The sequence below is a fragment of the Petaurus breviceps genome, unplaced genomic scaffold, assembly GCF_028583685.1.
Source record: "Petaurus breviceps papuanus isolate PSGF00001 unplaced genomic scaffold, PetGlider_PUasm1.0 551, whole genome shotgun sequence".
Taxonomy (NCBI): Eukaryota; Metazoa; Chordata; class Mammalia; order Diprotodontia; family Petauridae; genus Petaurus; species Petaurus breviceps.
The window spans coordinates 30,366,071-30,381,845 of record NW_027186372.1 but is presented as its reverse complement, the minus strand read 5'-3'; the positions used below and the strand labels follow the sequence as shown (position 1 = coordinate 30,381,845).

The window sequence follows — 15,775 nt, the reverse complement described above, 5'->3', positions numbered from 1 at the left end:
GAAGGAAGGAAGGAAGGAAGGAAGGAAGGAAGGAAGGAAGGAAGGAAAAGAGAAATAATGGAGTAGTAGACCTAGAATTCAAGACCTGAGTGCTAATTCCACTTCATACACTGTCTAACTGCATGACCCTAAGCAAGTCATTTAACCTCTCTGGGCCTCAGTTTACTCAGTTGTAAAATGAAAGGGTTGGATTCAGTGGCTTTTAAGATCCCTTCCAATACTAATTTCAGGTTAGCTAAGTGATGCTCCATCCCTTTTCCATTCTTCATCACCCTACTTCCCTTGGATGATTTCTATTTTGACTGTTTTGGAACTCCAAAGGTAATTACACTGACTTAAGGTCTCCATTTTTGACAGAATCTTTACCAAAAGACAAGATCTACGACACTGAGCCTTCCCTGTCACTTTTTATCCTTTGCTCAGTATAAGTAATGTCCATCTAATCGATTCTAGGAGCTATTACATCAACAGATGGTTAAGTGCCAATCCCTCTATGCTAACAAGCTAGATAAATCATGACTTGATTTGAGAAATTTAGAAATTATGCACTCTCCATAATAATCCAACATTTTATCTCTGTACGAATTTAGGAATAGTCCTTTATAACATAATAGGTGCTTATAATTTTATTGAGCAAACCTTTATTAAACACTTATTACATGGAAAGCTTTGCACTAGGAACTGAGATATAAAGATGAAAAATAATTTTTCAGGACTTATAATCTATTAGGGAAGATATGAAAGGAAAGAATACAAGTGTAATTGCAAGATGGAATGTGATAGACACAAAGTAGAGATATAGAAAGTGCTTTTGGAAAACTGGAGAAGTGAAAGAATGATGATAGATCATGGAAGGCATCATGGAGGAGGCAGTCCCTTAACTGAGTCTTGAAGGAAGAGAAAGATTTAAGTAGAGGTGTAAAGAGTCTGATCGAGGTCTAGGAGAAGCATGAAACCAGGAGTAGGCAGACCTTTTGGAGGATTTTGAATCAAAAGCATTTTCTAACTAGAATATTGCCTTGCCCCAATCATTGTGGTTGTGGAGAATTTACTTACTTTTTTTTCTCCTGTACTATAAGGGATTAAATTTTCATTCATTCATTTAATAAGCATAAGAGTTATGAGCCTAACTTAGGTAGCATGTTTTATACACTGTCATTTGAGTCTCAGAACAAACTCCATGAGGAAGGGACTGTAGGAATTACCATTCCCATTTTACAGATGAGGAAAGTGAGCCTCAGAAGTTTTAAATTCCTTGTCTATGATCATACACCCAGGAAGTGTTGGAGGCCAGTTTCAAGCCCAGGTCTTCCCGACTGCAGGTATAGCAATCTGTTTGATTGCACCATAAATCTTCTCATAGTCCTCTTTGCTCCTGTAAAAAAAAAAATATTTCCGATCCTGACTACAAATCAAAAAATTTTGATTCTTTGGTTCTAAGATCCTCCAGGCTCCATATTTGGACGTATGCTCTGTCCACTGGTGAACATTATTTTTCTTCATCACCAAGTGGAAAATTCCTGTCACCCTCCACTGAAGCAGTGAATATTCAAGATTTGTAATTGCTTTTTCAGAGCAGGTATCCCTTCCCGTATGGCTCTCAGGCGGCATTAAGAACTTACACATGATCATGCCCTACGCAAATAAAAATTGTTCCCTGTCAGAAGCTTCCCCGAAATGTCATATCACAGCATCTAATCATCATCACTATCATCATGGCCACAAACACGTCCTGCCTCATGCATCCCATCTCTAGCAAACAGGGCACCCAAATGAGCACAGATATATGTTGCACATCAGCCCTGAGGTTGGGGGCAGAGGGACAGGAAGGAAGAGCCATAATGTGGTGATTTCACAGAATCATAGAATCTGAGAGTAACAAAAGAGCTTAACAAGCATCTAAGTCCAGCCCATCCATGCAAGGAATCTCCCATTCTCCACCATACATACCCAGCAAATGGTTGGCCAATCTCTGTTTAAAACCTTCCAGAGAAAAGGAACCCACCAGTTCTATAAGCAGAACATTCTACTTTCATACAGTTCCAATTATTAGGAAGTTTTTTCCTGACATAAAACCTCAATTTACCTCTTTGCAACTTCCTCTCATTGCTCCTTGTTCTGCCATCTGAGACCAAACAGAATAAAGCTCATCTTTTTTCCTCATCATGGCAATTTTCCAAATAAAACATCTATTGTACCCCCACCAAAGCTTCTCTTTCTCAGGTTAAACATTCCCAGTTCATTCTGCCAGTTCTCATGGAATATGAACTCAAGACCCTAATCATCCTGGTAATCATATAAGACTTAAAGGTTGTCAATGTCCTTCTTAAAACCATGGCCCTCAGAACTGAATACAATTCAGATGAGGTTGGATGAGGGTAGAGTACAATGGGATTATCACCTCCCTATTTCCTACAAGTTATGCTTTTCTTAACATAGTCCATGTTTACATGAACTTTTTTGGATGCCATATCATACTGCTAACTTGTACTGAACTTGTGGTCCTCTAAAACCTCCAGATTGTTTTTTTTTTTTTCAGAAAAAACTGCAGTCTAGGCATATCACTCCTATCTTCTACTAGTGAAATTTATTTTTTCATGTAAGAATTTATATTTTTCCCTATTGAATTTTATTCATCCCAGTGCTGTGGCCTGTAAAAATCCTTTTGTATCCCAACTGTAATCCACTTGGAAAGTTATCCCTCCTGGCTATTTGTCATCTGAAAATTTGAGAGGTGGCATACATGCCTTTATTCTAGTCTCTGACAAAAAATGGGAAACAGCCTAGAGCCAGGCACAGATCACTGAGGCACTCTACCACTGACTTCCTGCCCCAATGGCATTGAAACATTGACAAATATTCCTAGAGTCCAGCCATCCAGTCAACTCTGAATCCGACTAAATTTATTATCTATTCTAATTATCTAAATATATTATCTAATCTATCTCCATCATCTGCCCAAGAATAATATAAAATACTTTATCAACAGCTTTGCTAACATTGGACAATTTTACTTTATCTACAAAATTTTCTTTATGCACAAGAATAATATAAAATACTTTATCAACAGCTTTGCTAACATTGGACAATTTTACTTTATCTACAACATTTCCCTTATCTACTAGTTAAGTAATCCTGTCAAAAAAAGGAAATGAAGTAAGTCTGAAATGACCTGTTCTTGATGATCAATATCATGGTAAAGATGGAAGGGGAAAAAAAGGATGAAGAATAAAGTGATTCAAAGCATCCCAGGTGTAATTGTCTACAAAGCCAATAAATAACATGAAAATTCTAATTCAGGAATTAATGATAATAATAATTCCTTTTTCTGTAGCACTTTGTGTCTTATAAAATACCTCCTCACAACAACTTTGTGAAGTAGGCAATGTAAGCATTATTGTCCCCATTTTACAGATGTCGTAAACTGAGACTCAGAAAGAGCAGGCAGTATGCCCGGGTCTTAACGTTAATAAATGTAAGAGTTGGGATTTTACCTCTACTCTTAGTCCAGTGATCTTTCCATTATATAATAAGAACAATAATCATAAAAAATAACTAGAATTTTTTTGCAAATATGCTTCATTTGATCCTCACCGCAAACTCTGTGAGGTAGGTGCTATTATTATCCTCATTTTATGCTTGAGGAAACTAAGGCTGGGAGAAGTTAAGTGACTTACCCAGGGTCATACAACTAATAAGCATCTGAGATCAAATTTGAACTCATGTCTTCCTGATTCTATGTCCAACACTTTAACCACTATGCCTCCTAGCTACCTGTAATACCACTCCAGAACCCTCTGGGAATAATTGGTTATAGTATCCAGAAAGCTAAGATTTTATCCTCCTTCGAACATTACTTTTTGTTTGAAATGCTAGCCATTTAAGACAAAAATCTTTCAGAAATTTAGCACGTTTTCCTGCTCTCTTAAACTGAGATTAATCAACATAATCTTGTCTTTTGCTTTTTTTAACTTATTTTTTTAATTAGCAGATATTTATTTTCTTTCCCTTCTTCTTACACCCAGCAGGTGAAAGTCAGGACCAGAACTCAAATCTTGGTCTTCTGACTTCAACTCTGAGGTTTTTTCCACTATATCACACTCATGGGCATAGAATGTCAGAATTAGTCATCTGGTCCAACCTCTTCATTTTAACACAGGAGGAAACCAAGGCCCAGCTGTCATTTCTCACAGCTTGTTATCATCTGCTCCTGTCTCAAATTTACTGCTTGAAAAACAGATCACCAAGCTCATTCACATGCAAAATAAAAGTCATCAGGCTGGGTTCTTGTTATAGTCTAGGACCTTTCTTGAGCAGGAATTATAAAATCACCTTAAACAGGGGAAAAGGATTTTTTTTTTGGCCTCCTTCCTATAGCTCTACTGGGTCCCTAATAAGTAAAGTGTTACTGTATTTAGATTTTGTTTTGGTCATGTTTATTAATTCAGCAAGCACGTATTGACTGCTTTCTGTCTGCAATTCCTAAACACTGGGCACTGGGAGAATGGCGGAGTTGCATTAGAAATAGAAGATATTGTGCCCACTATTGGGAAAAGCCAACACACACACATGAAATTACCTGAGGGCTTATAGATTTAAAGCAGCAGATCTACAAGCAAAAGTCATCTAGGAAAAGGGATCAAAGTCAAATCAGTAAAATTAAAAAAGACTTAGTAAAAGAGACAAACTTTGAATTCGGTTTTATTAAAATAATTTTTAGCAAACCTAGCTGACTGAGATTATTCATACATAATGAATCTACAAAGAGGGCATGAATTCTCCCACTCTGGGTCTTATTCCATGCCCCTTGTGTCCAATTTTCACACTACCCCCTTCATATCATGCTAAGCCCTAAGGAAATGGCTGAGAGAAATGAGCCCTGCCCCGTCACACCCTCTCCAGTCAAACTCAATTTTCATGGAGATGAGCATGGATGAGTAATCTTGGCAAGTCTGCTGCAGGCAGACACTAGGGGGAAAAAGAAAACCCTGGACAAGGAATCAGGAGATCTGGGTTTTAATTCCAACTTTGTTATTAATTCACTGGCAAGTAAATCACTTCCTCCATCTCTGAACTTCACTTTCCTCAACTATAAAATTGGATCAGATGATGTCTTCAGTCTTGCCCAGCCCCAAGGTTCTAAGTGTTCATTTCAGTTACAGTTGGACCATTCCATGTCCTAAAGGACCTGTCCAGTTTTAATATTCTGAGTTCAAAGGACCCCCTTGCTTCTAACATTCTTTGTTCTAAGGACCCTTCCACTTCCAGCATTCTGTGTTCTAAGGACCCTAATAGCTCTCATGTTTAAAGTCCCTTACAACTCTGACATTCTGTGTTCTGAAATTCCTTTTGTCTCTGATTTTCTATGTTCTACGGTTACTTTTAGTGCTAGGTTTCTTTGTTCTGTAATTCCTTCCACCTCTGTCATTCTGTGATTCAATTACTCTTTTGTTTATCTGAGCACAGATTTCATGTGACAGGAAGAAGGAATGGAGAGAGAGAGGGAGAGACAGGGGGGAAGAGAGAGACAGAGACAGACGGGATGGGGGGGGAGAGACAGAGAGAGAAAGAGACAGAGACAGAGAGAGACAGAAAGGGAAAGATACAGAGACAGAGAGAGGGAGAGAGAGACAGAGAGTTTGTTCCTTTTTGTGAAGATAGAATAATCAAGTTACCTCAGAGAAACCATGCAAAGTTTATGTTCAGCAAAACCCAGACCTCATTCTGTCTTTCTCTTTCTAAGGCTTTGTACCTGGATTTTAGCCTCCCTTGCCTCAATTTCCTTAAAATGAATAAAAAAATTTACCAAATGAGCTGTCCTTAGAATATATAGATGAATATTTCTTAATGGTTACTGCTACTGAAAAAGAAAATTCCCTTCAATTAAATTAGGGACATATATCCCCAGGTTGATCTTAGAACAGTAGCATTCCAGAAACTAGTGCAGGGCTCTTATTTCAAGTAAAGGTTTGACTTTATAAGGTCCCTTCCAACTCTATAACTCTATGATCCTAGAACTGACCAAGAACTTGGAGGTTGTCAAGGGCCACCTTTATGTGATGAATCCACTCTAGGATATTCCTGGCAAACATTCCTACAACTTCTGCTTGAATCTTCTGGAAAATAATCATTTCAGTTTTTAAAAAATGCAGTTTGCATTTATAGAGCACTTTGCATTTACTATCTTATCTAGATGTTGGAACACCCCTGTGAGGTAGATTGTGCAAAGGGATACGCAAGTGGGAAAGGAATAAGCATTTATTATTCTCATAACAACCTTGTGAAGTAGGTGCTATTAACATCACCATTTTACAAATAAGGAAACCAAGACACAGACTGTCAAAGTGATTGATGTGCCTGGAGTTACCCCACTAGGAAGGGGTCAGAGGTGGAATTTGAAATGCCAGCTCTTCTGAAACCCTGTCTATCATTTCAGGAATATCACTTCTTTGACTGACTAGCTATGTGACCTTGGACAAATCACTTTCCACTCCTTGGCTCTTAAGTTTCATCTTCTGTAAAATGAAAGATTTGACTTGGGGGTATTTAGGTCCCCTTCCACTTTGAACAACACATGAATTTATGAAACCTTGGCCTTAGGGCTTCAGAGCTGCTTAAATAGGGGTCTAAAAGATAATAGGATGCCATTCAGGTCTCTGTTAATGGGAATTATTGTTGGGGGGTTTTCACCCAGCTTTAAGAAAGGGTAGCATTTCAACTGTCAGTGTGAGGTAAGCACAATCATAAATATGGACTTTTCAGAGAGCAAACCAGCATTCAGAACCTCTCTTGGGGAACACCTGTACAGCCATCTAGTTAACTCCCCAGTGTCTGAAAAACATAAATAAAAGTAATGGTTACTGTAAACTGAGTTCCTATATGAACTGAAAAGTTTTTTTTTTCCCCTAGGGAGAGATCAAAATACCTCAACACACTGAAGTCAGCAGAGAGTTAAAATTAAACTCTGAAAAAAAAAATTACCAGTGATTCCTTAGGAGGGTTGCACAGAGTATTAGAGAGAGCATGGGCAATCGAGTCAGAAGAACTGAGTTAAAGTCTTTAATTTAATTAGTGTCTACCAGGTGCTTGAACCGGGCTAGGAACTGAAGAAACAGACAAAAAATGTTCAGTCCCTGTCCCCAAAGAGCTTACATTCTACTAAGAGGATGCAATATGAGTCAGGAAGTAGTATCCAGGGAAAGAGCTTTGGTCTACATCAGGAGTTTATAGCCTAGGATCAACAATCTCTCCATCAAGGAGTTCATGGATAGATTTTAGGGGGTCTAAAAGCTTGGGGGGAAAATGTATTAACCTCTTCCTGAAACTTAGTATTTTCTTCAGTGATTTAAGAGGAGTCCATAGGTTTCAACAGACTTCCAAAGGAGCCCAGAACATAAACTAGGTTAAGAACTCCTAGTCTAGGTAGTGCCAGTGATGGTGAATAGTACAGGACAGTAGACTGGCACACCCTTTCCAATGGCAATAGTAATAATGATTTTATTTTTATTGCCTTAGGCAAAAGTGAAAAGTAGAAGGTGTACCAGCAAAGGAAGGGCAGACAACCTGGTGGCCTGCTAGATGACTGGATGGGATGAAGTATGGTCTAAGGGTTTGGGGGCCAGCACTAAAGTAATTCGTTAATCCTCCAGTCCAGGCAATGCCACACCAAGATCCATCCCAGAATTGAGTGTATTAATTCTTCTGAGAGGGAAGTAAGTAAGGTCTCTGGAGATCCAAGTCCAAAAGGGAAAAGGTGGACAGTGGTGGCCAACCTGACTAGTTCTTGGTGTCCTGATGGATGGCTAGATGTGATATCAGAAGCATGATCCCAGCTCTATCAGTCAAAAAGCATTTAATAGGCACTCACTATGTGAGAGGTACTGTGCTAAGGACTAGGGATAGAGTGAAAGACAAAAACATGGTCCCAGCCCTCAAAGAAATCACATCCTACTATGGGAAACAGTATGCAAGCAATTACATACGCGTGAGAAAGATACAGAGTAAATAGAAAGTAAACTCAGAAAGAAGGCGTTAGTATTGGGGAGGACCAGAAAAGGTATCTTGTAGAAGGTAGGAGTCAAGCTGGAGGAAACTGGATTTAGAGGAGAAAGTTATCATCCCTACTATTATTAATACCATTAATTATCCTATTCCATAACCTCCCGGAGATAGGGAGGTAATTCTGAGTCCTTACAGCCTATGTCAGCAAAGTATAACCTCTGGCAATTCCTGCCAAAACGATATTAACTCATTTTATCCTCACAGCCACCCTCTGACGCAGGGGCTATCATTGACCCCAGTTTACAGAAAAGGAGGAAACTGAGTCTTAAAGAGGTTAAATGACTTGCCCAGGCTCCTACAACCAATGTGTCAGAGGCGGAACTTGAACTCATCTTTCTTCCTGATTCAGAGTTCATCATTCTCTACCGAGGCATGCTACCTCTCATTAGAACAGGTATTAGCAGTCTGTAGTGTGAATGCCAATGGTGATATATGTGATGATTTTTCCTCTACTTAACAGATCTATAGATATTTGAAAAGAGTGGTCATGTCCTACCTAAATCTCTTCCTCAGGACAAATATTTCCAAATTCCTTCCATTTAATTTTTATGTAATGTGGTTTAATATTCCCTGCCAACCCTGATTATCATCATTCCTAAAATGTGACACCTAGAATATGAGACAATAATCCTCATGAGGTCTAACCAGGGGATCAGATAGTAGGACTAGAAGAATCTTTATGATTCCGAGAGCCCTCCTTGGTCTTCTAGTTCAACCTCTGCTAGAAAAGCATCCTATCTATAACTTAATTCAACGAGTCTTTCTTCACCCTTTGTAGAAGAGAGATACCCCCTTCTTCCCAAGACGATCTCTTCATCACTTAGAGAGGTCTAATTATGTGGAAGTTTTCCCTTACATCAAATGTAAATTTGTGCTCTTGCAATTTCTTTCTAATAATCTCAGTTTTGCCTTCTTTGGTCAAATAGAAAAAAAAACCTATTCCTCTTCTACCTGATAAACCTTCGAATACTTAAAAAAACAACTAAGATGATACCCACCGCTCTGTGCCAAATCTCTTCACCAAGAAAAACATGACCCAATTGCTTCAACTGTTCCTCATGTGAAATAATCTTAAGTCCTGTCATTAGTCTGATTTCCTTTTATACTTGCTTTCCAGCTTACCCCTAAAATGTGGCACCCAGAAAGGAATACAGCTTGCCAGAGAGGGTTTGCACATGGCAGAGCACAGCTGGGCTAACCCTCCCTGGCCAGGGCTCTCTGTCACTCTTAATGGAGCTAAAGTTTGCATTGATTTTTTGGCTGCCATATGTAATGTAATGCCAAGGAAAGGCAACTTCCCAGGTTCAAAATACCAGCATAGGTGCTCTCTATTTTATTCAGTAACAAACCAAGAACAGAGAAGATGGAAACATGACATCATTCAAAATACAGCATTTACTAAGTGTGATTAAATAATCTCCAAGGACTACCCCACCCCAGGACTTTCCAATCATTCAATCAATTACAAAGTCCCTGTTCTAAATACTACTCCACCCCTAGGCTATACCTTCTTTTGGTCCACCACAAAACCCCTCTTCTCAAATGGAGATTATTTTCCAAACATAGGTAAAGTACCTTCATTTGTCAATCACAGAGCACAATAAGGTCAAAAGTTCCCCACCCCTAGGATCACAATTGAATCTACCCCAGAGTTACATCAAGTTTAAACATAGCACTTAATACCCAAATGGAGGTCTTTTCTTCATCTTGACACGAGGCAAGTTCTCAGCAATCTTAGTTCCTGGGGAGACAAGGCTTAGCAAGTCCCTTCATGAATTTATCCTCTGTCTGTAGAACAGTCCTAGAACCCCTGAACACATTAGCAAAGCCCTCTCCCAGGATTTCTGTAAACATACAACAAGAAAATCCTTCTTCAGGGCTTCTGTACCAACAGAAAGGCTCCCAGACCCCTGCAACAACAGCACTGTCCTTCACCAGTGGACAGTATTCATTCTGTCTGCCGGACAGTCTCCAGACCCCTGCAACAACAGTACTGTCCCTCACCAGTGGACAGTATTCACTCTCTGTCTGCAGGACAGTCTCAGGCCTTCTTAACCAAATGCCAGGTTCCAGGACTTCTTCAACAGGACAGTCTTTCACCAGTGGACAAATCTGGCAAAATAACATCAAAACAGACAGACAAAGTACCAGCAAAACAGCCATGTCTCCTCAGTCCTTGGCAGCTCAGGGGGCAGGTCTCAAAAGTCCAGGGCAATTCAAAGCGGCCACCAGCAATCTCTTAGTCTCTCTCTCTCCACGAGGTGCTGCTTCCAAAAAGAACTTCCGCCTCTCTCTTGTCTCTCCAAATCTACATCACCAGCTCCTCCCACTTCAGGACTTTCTTTTCACATCAACAAGCCCATCCCACAGGTGGGATTAACAAACTCTGGGTTTTAATACAATCAATTTGAAAACCAAGCCAATACAGGGGAATCTTTAATTGCCATTACTATCACACCATATCATACTCTTTACTCATCCCAGGCTTTCAGTCCACTAAAAGATCCAGCAATTTTTTCAAACAAGCCACTAACCAATAACATTTCCCCCGTCTTGCACTGGTTAAATTGATTTTTGAACCCACCTGTAGATCTTAAATTGCCTATTGAATTTCATCTGATTCTATTTGGCCCAATGTTCCAACCTGTCAAAATCTTTTTGGATCCTGATGCTGTCATACAGAGTGTTAGGTACTCCCTCCTCATGTTGTATCTTCTACAACCTTGGTAAGCTGCCATCTGTGCCTTTATTCCATTCAATTCAGTAATATTATGTATGCCTACACCATGCAAGGTTAAGGGGAAAAGCTAATAATATCTGGCATTTAGCACTTTAAAATTTGCAAAGCATTTTAAATATATGATCTCATTTGAGCCTCTATACAACCTTATAACCTTAGGTACTACTGGTATCATTCCTGTTTTATAGACGATGAAATTAAGGCTCAGAGAATAGGTGTTTTCTGGTTGAGAGAAATTGAGTGATTCACCCTTGGTCATACAGAGGATAAGTGTCAGAGATGTGATTTGAACTCAGCTCTTTCTGATTCCATCCATGCTTAGCACCATATCCACATCACCAAAGATATCCCATCTCATCCAGGTAATTAATAAAAAATTACCAAGCATATATCCCTAACTCTACTATCATCCAACACCCATCTCTCTACCTGATCTATAAGATTATCATGGCTGGGCCATCACCATTTGTTCTGACCTATGTCTTGCCAGTGGATTCCAATGATTCTGGAGGAGGAAATGGGGCTGATGATTCTAAACTGCTCTGCCTCGCTTAAATCCAACTCACTTGCAAGTCAAGACATCACCCTGCTAATGTCATTAGTCCTCTTCAAAAACAAAGGACAAACAAGAAGACTACTATCATAACAGACTGTCTTAAGTGTTTTGCTAAAATAATAGGCAAATTATCTACATGATTCTGTAGATCTACCCCTACCTCACTAGTAACTACATCCAAAAAAGTAAATGAGATTGGTCTCATATGTGACCTGTTTTTAAAGCCCTACTGTCTCCTTTTGATCACTGCTCCCTTTTTTACACATTTACCAACTGTTCCTTTAGCAAAATTTCTAGAGCATACTAGGCTATAGTTTATACAGGCCCCAGTTTCTTCCTTTAGAGAAAGAAGAATGAGAACCTGCACCTTCTCCAAACCTGTAGTACTTTTTCTATTGTAGATAATCTTTCCAAGATCACTGAGATTGACTCAGGAGTCACATCTACCAGTTTTTCCCATACCTCAGAAAATAGTTTATCAGTCTGGTCAGTGAAACTCAACAAAGGGCTCTTTTACTATTGCCCTACTTATGTTCTGTATCAAATCCCTGCTAGCCAGTTTTATTCAATCCTTTCCTGTCAAAAAAAATCATTCTCTGAACGTGAAATAAGAGTTAAACAACTCCACTTTCTCTCCATCTTCCATTATTATCCTTCTATTCATACTGAACAGCAGTCTTATCCCCTTCTTTGAATCTCCTTATTCCCCTGATGTGACTTTCAGAGGCAGTATGGTGTGACGGATAGAAAACTGGTCTTGGCATCAGGAAAACCTGAGTTCAGCTCCCATTTCTAACATATACTTGCTGTGGGACCCTGGAAAGTAAATTAATGTCTCATTACTCCGGGCAGCTTTCTAAGATTCATTGCAGACTAGACACTGACCTGCATTTGTAGGAGTTTCCTCCCTGAGAATTCCCAATACCAGTAGAATCCTGGGTCTGATTATTGGCTTTTCTTCATCAGCCTGAACTTTAGTGCCCCTGCCCATCTTCTTACAGGACAGTGCCTTGTTTTCATGCTCACCCTCAGTTATCTGTCCTTGCTTCCACCTTTTGTACACTCCTTTTAACTCTTAAGTTAGATGGTAAGTTCACTTAAGTTAGATGATAAATCTACATCAGCTTCTTCAGATGACAACCTATTTCCTTGGAATTGGAATTGTTTGTACTTGTATCTTTAGAATTTCATTCTTGAGAGTCTTCCTATCCTTCCTGCACAAACTTCCCTTATGGAATTTTAGGCTGTGGGATCTAACCTATCCTTTCTGTGATCCCTCTAAAAACTATTCTCCAGAAATCTAGGGTGCACCTCAAGATCACACCTGGCTTTCCTCTCCATCTTTCTCACAAATTCTAAAACATGGTGGTGGTCACTTCTTCCAAAGATTCTAATCATTTCTACTTCAGCATCCAGTTCAATCTTATTAGTCAAAATCAGGGTCAAGAGAGCAAGTCCCTTCATTGGTTCCTCTCTATGAAGGATGAAATTATCATTAAGGCAAGCCAAGAAATGATTATGCTTTACTTTTGGCAGAGTTCCAGGAATTGTCCTGAAAAATGAAATCTCCAATCACTAAGCTAATTCTATGCTGAACTTGTGATATAATTATTCATCTATTTCTTCTTTTCATTCCAGGTAGGTTGTAGTATACCCTGATAATAATCTTGGTTCTTGTTTTTCTGCCTCTGTCAATTTCACACACATATTCTACATCATACTTCCCCAATCAGATTTCCTAGATTTCTGTACATGATTATATCACTTAATATACAGTGCTATGCCTGCCCACCCCCTTAGTGGTTATCTTCATTTTGAGTCATATTTCTGCCATGGGCCCCATCCTGTCAAGCTTCAAATATTTATATGGTCAAACCTGCTTCCTTGAACTAAGATGTCTTTGTTGAGTCATTTTCCAGTCATATCCAATTCCTTCTGATCCCATTTGGGGTTATCCTGGTGAAGATAATGGAGTTGTTTGTCATTTCCTTCTCCAGCTCATTTGACAGATGAGAAACTTAGGCAAACAGGGTTAAGAGACTCATCTAGATCACACAGGTAGTAAGTGTTTAAGATTGAACTTCCTGACTCCAGGCCTCGTGCTCTATCCACTGAGTTCAGTGATAGGTGCTCTCTTCACCTAGCTGCCTATTAGGAGCCCTAGTATATCCTATTTATTATCTATACGTGGTACATTTGTATATAGATTACTATAGGCTTTATTGCTGCGTTTCATCTTGGAGCCTATAAATTTCTACATATCCCTATTGCTTTTATTCTTTCAATATGGTAGCTATTCTCTATATTACCTGTTTTTTGTGTATACATATAGACAGCTTTCTCCCCCATTCTGTTTCACTGTAAAACTCTTTTGATTGGATATGAAAGACTGTGTACATTTTTTTTCCAGCCCTTATTAGATGTGCTCCATACATGGCCATTTCTGTATTTTAAGCCATGGTCCAAGACTCCAGATCCCATTCTTTAACATCATTTTCTTAGCTAGCTATTTACTCTTCAGATCTGTCTCTTTCTTCTGAAGCCTTTGCCTTTGACATTTCATTCTAGACCATAGGTTTCTATCAAAGCAGCCTATGATATCAATCACTTTTTTGGCCACCAGACCACACTGCTGACTTATATTATAACCATTCCCTGGCCCCCAGGTCCATTTCCCATGACCTCTTATCTAGCCAATCTCTCCCATGCTGCACTTCTGCAATTAATTTTTTGGAACCCAAAATTTTATCGCTATTAAATTTCGTCTCTTTCCCGTTATACTTGTCTCTGTTGGTTTTAGCTATTCCTTACTAAGGTATTAACTACGAGTAAAGTTGTTACATGATAAAATCTTCAGATATGAGTCCTTTTCCCAGAGGTATTTTCATTTTAATAGGGGACTTGTGAAGGAATGAATAAATGAATACTTGGCACAGGGCCAAGTTTCTCTAAGAGACTGCTAAATCTTAGTCCAGAGGCTTAGATGAACAAATGGGGAAGTGTGTTCAAATCATAAAATTTTGGAGCTGAAAGGAACTTCACTAATCGTGGCAGCCATATGCACCTCAAACCCCCATCTCATATATAGGGAAACTGAGGTACTGAGGAAAGGTTACTTGCCCAAGGTAACTAATCTATGGTATCGATATCAGACCTGGAACTCAGAATCAGGTCTCTCAGTCAAATGCTTTTTGCGATATGCCATGTGGAGGTAGACTCTGCAAACTAACAGAATCCTTCCAGGCCATAAAGCCAAACTAGCCCTTCCCTCCATGCATGGATGCTACTTAATAGACACAGGCTCTATTTCACTAATGAGGTATTTTATGAATACTAATAATAAAAGTGAAAAAACAAGATGCTCTGTAATATTCGCTACTTATAGGGAAACTAGAATATATGATGTTAAAATGAATGACCCCTACCCTCAGAGAATCCAAATTTAGAGCTGGAAGGGACTTTAAATATGATCTCATCCAGCCAACCCCCTCACTTTTTTTTACAGGTGAAGAAACTGTAACACAGAGTGCTTAAGGGACTTACCCAAGGTCATACAGATAGTTTAACAAAGTCAGGGTTTGAACCCAGCTCTGACTCCAAATTCAATGAAACCTATTAGGCAACCAGTAGGGGAAGAAATGAGGTTGAGGCTGTTGAATCTGAAGACCATGACTTTGGCCCTCTCATGGTTGGCAATGGGCATGTTGAGTGTTTGTGATGTCCTTGGCATGAAATGACTCTTCTTCCTTGGAACCTGAGGATGTGGCCAAGACCTCATGATCAGATCCTCCCAAGGCCCCTGGAGCTATCTACTAACTAGCATGTGGGTAACTGAAGTGGAAATGCGTATAGCTTCATTTTAACAGCAACCATGTAAGTGGATGTAACCCATTGACCTGATGACTAGGGAAGCCGCTGGAAAAAAAATCACACAACCGTTGCCTTCTGATAAACAGAATCTGTTTCCATATGTCCTGAAATGTCTGAAGTGTTTTAAACCTAATTTGCCTCCATCCTCCTCAACGTGTTAGGTTCTCCTGAAATTTGATTGAATGTTTCTTTTTGTGACTTAATTAAGAAGAGATTGCCAATCATGTTGTTTTTATATGTCTCTTGTGACGCGAGTAACACTCAGAGGAATGGGTGAGCCAGATTCCCTCTCCCACCCCTCCAATTGCCAAGTTAATAACTCTTTGCTACAAAGACCATCCCTAAATGTTGCTGTTACCCTTTCTCTGGGCCATATTATTTCTTCCTTATACTAGTAGTAGTAGTAAAAGTCATTATAATCATCATCTTCTTCTTCATCATAATGTTAATGTGAGTGGGCTTTTTTAAAGACCCAGTATCTCTAAACTCTGATGTGGTGTATCCATCCCCCTTTTTAGACACCAAAAGACAGAGCTCACCCTTGGGTC

At 39.3% G+C, this 15,775-nt stretch overlaps 1 protein-coding gene across 2 annotated transcripts in view; it reads left to right on the top strand.

The window, feature by feature from the left end:
• GRIA1 (glutamate ionotropic receptor AMPA type subunit 1) overlaps positions 1-15,775 on the top strand; it is a 349,553-nt gene that overhangs the window by 309,047 nt on the left and 24,731 nt on the right. The window lies entirely within an intron of this gene.